Source organism: Trachemys scripta, unplaced genomic scaffold (genome assembly GCF_013100865.1).
Source record: "Trachemys scripta elegans isolate TJP31775 unplaced genomic scaffold, CAS_Tse_1.0 scaffold_31, whole genome shotgun sequence".
NCBI lineage: Eukaryota > Metazoa > Chordata > Testudines > Emydidae > Trachemys > Trachemys scripta.
Genome location: NW_023260517.1, coordinates 90,808 through 96,919, shown reverse-complemented (window position 1 = coordinate 96,919; position 6,112 = coordinate 90,808). Strand labels below are relative to the sequence as shown.

At 46.4% G+C, this 6,112-nt stretch overlaps 1 pseudogene; it reads right to left on the bottom strand.

Annotated features, from left to right (window-relative positions):
• Positions 1-4,033: 4,033 nt before the first annotated feature.
• LOC117870544 lies at positions 4,034-5,035 on the bottom strand (annotated as a pseudogene).
• Between the last annotated feature and the right edge of the window lie 1,077 nt (positions 5,036-6,112).

The following is a 6,112-nucleotide window of genomic DNA, read 5'->3' as shown; positions in this document are numbered from 1 at the left end:
GTCTCTAAGGTGCCACAAGTACTCCTGTTCTTTTTGCGGCTAAATTGTAGACCATGCCCAAGGATATTTATAGAAACTTATTTCCCTGTATCTATGTATCTATTGTCCAGATCTTGTGAGATTTGCTGGAGCTAATCAGAAGCACCCTCAAGCCGCATTCTGATCAGTGAGTTGCTGGGCCTCATGCCCTTCTCTCGACTAGAGAACGTGCTTGTGCCGTTAAACTAGGACATGTAGTTTGAGACTGAGAAACAGAGACTTGTGCTCCTCTGTGTGACATGGTCTATCAAGATAAGAACTACCAGTCCCACAGTTCCTTGTGCATAGGCAGGAGGGAGGGACAGCTGGGGGGTGGCGGGGGCAAAGCACCATAAGACAGTGGGAGCCAGAAGCTGCTGCTTCTTCTGGTAGGATTTACAGGCCCAAAATATCTGTGAGTAAGTGTCGAATTCACTCACAGTCACACACACTCAGGGTGACCAGATGTCCCGATTTTAAAGGGACAGTCCCTTTTTTGGGGACTTATTCTTATATAGACACCTATTACCCCCCACCCCAGTCCCGTTTTTTCACAGTTGCTACCTGGTCACCCTACACACACCCCATACTGCCATGTCTGGTGGTGGCTCTAAATACAAATCAGGCAGCCAGAAACGTAAGGAGGTAAAAGAAAGGGAACTAGCCTCCAGATTTTCAAATCAGACAAGGCCATTCTGCAGTCAGGCAACATACTAACTAGGGAAGCAAAATGAACAAAATAAGACGAGAATGATTTCAATATAGAGACTGTGTCTGTGGCACTGGCAATTGATGACAAAGAAAAGCTGCCAGAACATGCATCATGGGACTCCCATCTAATGCGTGAAGGTCGTCAAGTAGCAGCACGATTCGCACCACCCCGTTCAGAAGGTTCACAAGACGCAGGAGAGAGTCGTGCTCGTGAGATTGTATGTATGGGTGAAGGATTGCGGTATGTGTATGTACACGTGTATGTTACATGTTTGTACTGGGCCCGAAAAAATGATGCTTGGGCCCTGAGAATAAAACCGTAAGGAAGGTAACACAGGCAGCTGCAGCAATAATTAAAATGCTCAGTCTATCACTTCTCTTCAGGTTCTTATGTTGTATGAGACACTTTCTCATCAGGGGTTCACACACGTGGCTGGAGACCGCTTGAAGTGAAATGGTCACTTAACACCTCTGCAGGCATAGCACAAAGGAAGGCACCACAGTATGTTACATCCAATTGTAATGAGCCATAAACCCAGTGATTCTGCTTGTTGGGATTCCCTCCAAGACCTTTTCCACTCAGCTGATCCAGAAGAGCTTGACACTTCATCCAGCTCTCTGTGATCAAAACCCCACTTCTACTGCAGAGCTCATCACTCAGGTCCCATTATTTGGCATACAGCAAAGCTACATTGAGTTGATCCAACTCAAGTGTAGGGGGTGACATACCACACATCCAAAGTTAGACAGCCAGCATCTTCCTTTAAATACATGATATATACACACACATTACATTGCATGTACTATACAGTGCAGCACACGTTTTGGGGTTGGCTTGGTTACTTTGCTGCATGCTCTGTCCAAGCATTGTCCACACTCAACCAACTCCTTACCTCATCTCTACATTCCTAACTTACCTTGTCCACTGTTATCTTGTTTGTAGTAAATGGGCATCCTTGGGTGTTCTCCCTCTTATCTTAGCTGGCTCAGAAACTTACTTATTTTATTTAGCACAGACATTCTGTTTAATGATCTGTTTACCTCCCTAATTCTATCCTACAAGAAATGAGACCTGCCTCCATGTGTTAATGACTCATGTCTGGCCAGGCCTCAGCTACATGTCCCTGCTTCTGTCTTTCTCTTTTATATTAGCAGTCGTTTCAGCTGCATCATCTTCCTCCCTTTCTGGGCTTTCTTTTTCAAGTTTACCCAGCAACACAAACTCAAGACCACAGAAGCTGTACTTATTTGAACCACCATCAATATTAGCTTTAAGTACAAACCCCAGAGTGCAAGTTCACCTCCTCTGGGACAACCCATTAGGGGGCAATTCCACTTTATAAGCTTGCTTTGCTTTTAAAGCATCCTTTGGTGATTTTAACTTTGCTTTTATTTTAATGACAGTATGAAAAGCTGGTACAAAATATAAAAGTCTTTCCATGTATCACCCCAGGAAATTGAGGTGTGGAACAGAACCTGGGCCAACTGGAATAGCATTCCCTGGTCCATACCAGACACAATTCTCTTCAGCCATCACATAATACTCATTATCACCAGCATAGGCAGTTTTTACTTACCAACATCCCAGTGTCTCAACCACACTGTGCAATTTGGAGCCTGTTCCCCTAAAGTGAACCCACATGCCGGCAACTCATTCCACCTGCACTTGTAACCATCCCCCAGGGACAAACAGATGCACGAGTCTGGGACTTTCCAGACCTTGCATTGTCTTGTAACACTATTGGGGGAGGGAAAGCAAACTTCTTCCAAACCGTAGGAGCTGTAGCGCTTTCCACATTGAACTTCATGGCATTGGACCCTTGTTGATTTTCTGACCCTGTGCCAGTTAGTATTACCTCCCTTTATCTTTTCTGGGGTGATAAAAGAGGGCAGAGCTTCTTTGTTCTATGCCACTTAAGGCCTCTTTTACTTTACATAGCATATATTTCCCATTTACTGAGCATCATTGGCTTTGCTTTTTACCTTTCACGATAGGAAATTAACTTTAACTTATACATTAAAAACACATTTACAACATCATACATAGAAAACAGTTAAAAACTCTTACTAAATTCATTCTTTGTTGACTTTCAAAATACAGTTAGAACCCTTGCTCATGTAATGGATACGGTATGTCTGCTGCTAGCTTCTGTTGAAATGCTTGGTCATGTTCCCACAGCATCTCTGTCAGCTTGGTTTCAGAGTGACTGACGTACCAGTTTCCCATGTCACACTCCCTCCAGTTTCATTGCTGTCTCACTGTGGCAGCCTTATGCATTTTAAAAGTTTACTTTTTTGTCCATAAAGTACTTTCAGTTGTGTTTTTTAACCATTTTTAACCAAACCCTAGTGACTGCAGATAGGTGGAATTCAATAACAGTTCGCACATTCATAAACTATACATTATTAAACAACATTTTCTCAATAGATTTAACTCCAAACCATTAGTTGGATTTGTTTCCAATCTAGGGCATTTCAATCTTTTATATAATTGCTTCATTTTAATACAAATATTCTTTTTCCATTTACAAATCACTTCCATACAGATTTTTACTTCCTAATCACATTTACTTTACACTGCAGATAAACAGAACACTTGGATAAGTGTGATAATGGTTAAGCTCCATTTCTTATATTCACTGATCTTTCTTGGTGCCGGGTTGGTTTCTGCTTCCAAAGTGCAGCACAACTCCTTGTGGCTCCTCCTTGGAGTCTCTGTAGGATTTTGTGTTGCCCCTTTCATGCTGTACACTCATGTTCCGAGGGAATGCACCTTCCTTCCACAGTGCAACCCTTACCCTTGATTTGCCATAAAATCCTGTTAGCTCCATGTCTGATCTATCAGGCCTCATCCTCAAAGGAGACCTGTACAACTTGGGAACCCCAATTCATAACGCTGCTGGACACTAAAAACCAGGGACTTAGAGACACTGGTTATATGGCTCATGACAACAATTTGTAAAACTCTGTTGTCTGCTAACCCTGGTTTGTCCTACAACTGCAGAGACGTTAATTGCCCAACATTGCATTTTAAGTGGTGTCCTGCATGTGTGACCCCTTATGCTTAACAATCCATCCCTTCCTGATCTTTAGCTGTGACACTCTGGTTACCTTCTTCAGAGCTGAGGAACAGCTCTGTGAGACTGTGAAACTCAGAAGTCAAAGGCTTGTTGTCCCCTGCACCAACAGATGTTGCTCCAGGATAAGATATTACCTTGCTCGCCCACCTTGTCTCGCTCCGATAAACAGACACTCAGCTGGAATTCTCAAAGGTGGCTAAAGGAATTGGACACCCTATGGAAATTCAGCGTTTATCTCTCTCGGGATTCTTTGAAAGTTTCAGCTTCAGGGACAGCGCTTGGCCATAAGCCAGTCGCCTCAGGGCCTTTTTCATCTCCTTGTTCCTCAGCACGTATATGAAAGGATTCAAAAGGGAGGTGAACATGATGTAGAACATGGCCACTGCCCCGTCGGATGTGTGACTCGAATAGGAGCGCACGTATACAAACAGCAGTGGGGCATAGAACAGCAGCACCAGGCTGAGGTGGGCGCTGCAGGTGGAGAAGGCCCGCAGCCTCCCCTGGGCTGTGCGGATCTTCAGGATGGCAGACACGATGTAGGCGTAGGAAACGCTGATCAGCAGGAAGCAGCCAGCTGCCACCGTCCCGATGTTGGCCAGAATGACGGCTCGGTTGGCGGCCGTGTCGGCGCAGGCCAGCTTCAGCATGGCGGGGATGTCGCAGATGAAGTATTCCACCCGGTTGGGGCCACAGTAGGGCAGGCGGAAGGTCAGGGTGGTGTGGATCGTGGCATGGAGCGAGCCGGTGAGCTAGGTGCCGGCTGCCAGCCCCACGCAGGCCCTTCTGCTCATCACCACGCTGTAACGCAGGGGGTGGCAGATGGCCAGGAAGCGGTCGTAGGCCATCACCGTGTAGAGGAAGCACTCGGTGCTGGCCAGGAAATGGAAGGCGTAGAGCTGCACCACGCAGCCGCCGAAGGAGATGGTCCTGCCGCCGGGCCCCGCCAAGCCAGCCAGGATCTTGGGCACAGTGACGGAGGAGAGGCAGGCGTCAAGGAAGGAGAGGTGGCCGAGGAAGCAGTACATGGGCAGGGCGTGGAGTCGGGCATCGCAGAGCACAGTCAGCAGGGTGAGGGCGTTGCTCAGCAGGGTGAGCAAGTAGAGGAGGAGGAAGAGGAGGAAGAAGAAAGAGGAAAGCTCCCTGGTGTTCGGGAATCCCTCCAGGATGAATTCTGTCACTGGCGTTTGGTTTCCTGGCTCCATCTGCTCCGCCCCTATGCAGAGCAACAACAGCTAGAACAGAGTGAATTATGCATCTCCTCCGGTATCTATCTAGACCCCATGACTGTTGCATCTCAGCACCTCAGATTTTTAAATGTATTTATCCTCACAACACCCCTCCGAGTGAGGGAATTAGCTTCCCCGTTTTTACAGCCAGTGATTGGAGGCACAGAAAAGCTCATAGACAAACAGGAACCCTGTGTCAGAGCAGGAGAGTTGAACTCAGGTTTCTCAAATCCACAGCTAATGACTTATCCGCTGGACCATCCTTCCTCTCATCTTGCCTCCTCTCACATCAATTGTGAACAATGTCCTGCTAGTGTAGACAGATAGTTTGATTACCAGTCTGTCCCCTTCTGACCAACCAATATAGTTAGATTATCTATCTATCCCCATCCACCCCCTCTATCTATCTATCTATCTATCTATCTATCTATCTATCTATCTATCTATCTATCTATCTATCTATCTATCTATCCCCATACACCCCATCTATCTATCTATCTATCTATCTATCTATCTATCTATCTATCTATCCCCATCCACCCCCACTATCTATCTATCTATCTATCTATCTATCTATCTATCTATCTATCAATCCCCATCCACCCCCACTATCTATCTATCTATCTATCTATCTATCTATCTATCTATCTATCCTCATACAAGCCCATCTTGCTGTCTCTTGCACATCATCTATCTATCTATCTTGGTTCTTCTCTTGTCACCCGTCCCCAGCCTGTTGAATTCAGGGGAGGTGGGTGCAGAGATGCCGAGTGTTACAAACCACTGAGCGATGCTGGAAGCTGACTGTTGGCCCCTATGTCTATTGCACGATTTCCACTCAGATTCCAATGCCTGCCCATGCAGGAAAGTCAGCGTCCAGAGAGCCTGCACAGGCGCCAGGCTGCATGAAATCCGGGAGGACTGCACAAAGCAGGAAGGGTGGTAACCCCTCCTGATCAGGGAATGAGCTGACCCCAAACTAGAGAGGTTAGGGAGAAATGACCCACTAGAGGCAGGTGAACTCTTAGCTGCCCTCTGTCCGGTGCCTCTTGTACCATCCTATGAAGCAGCTGCCTG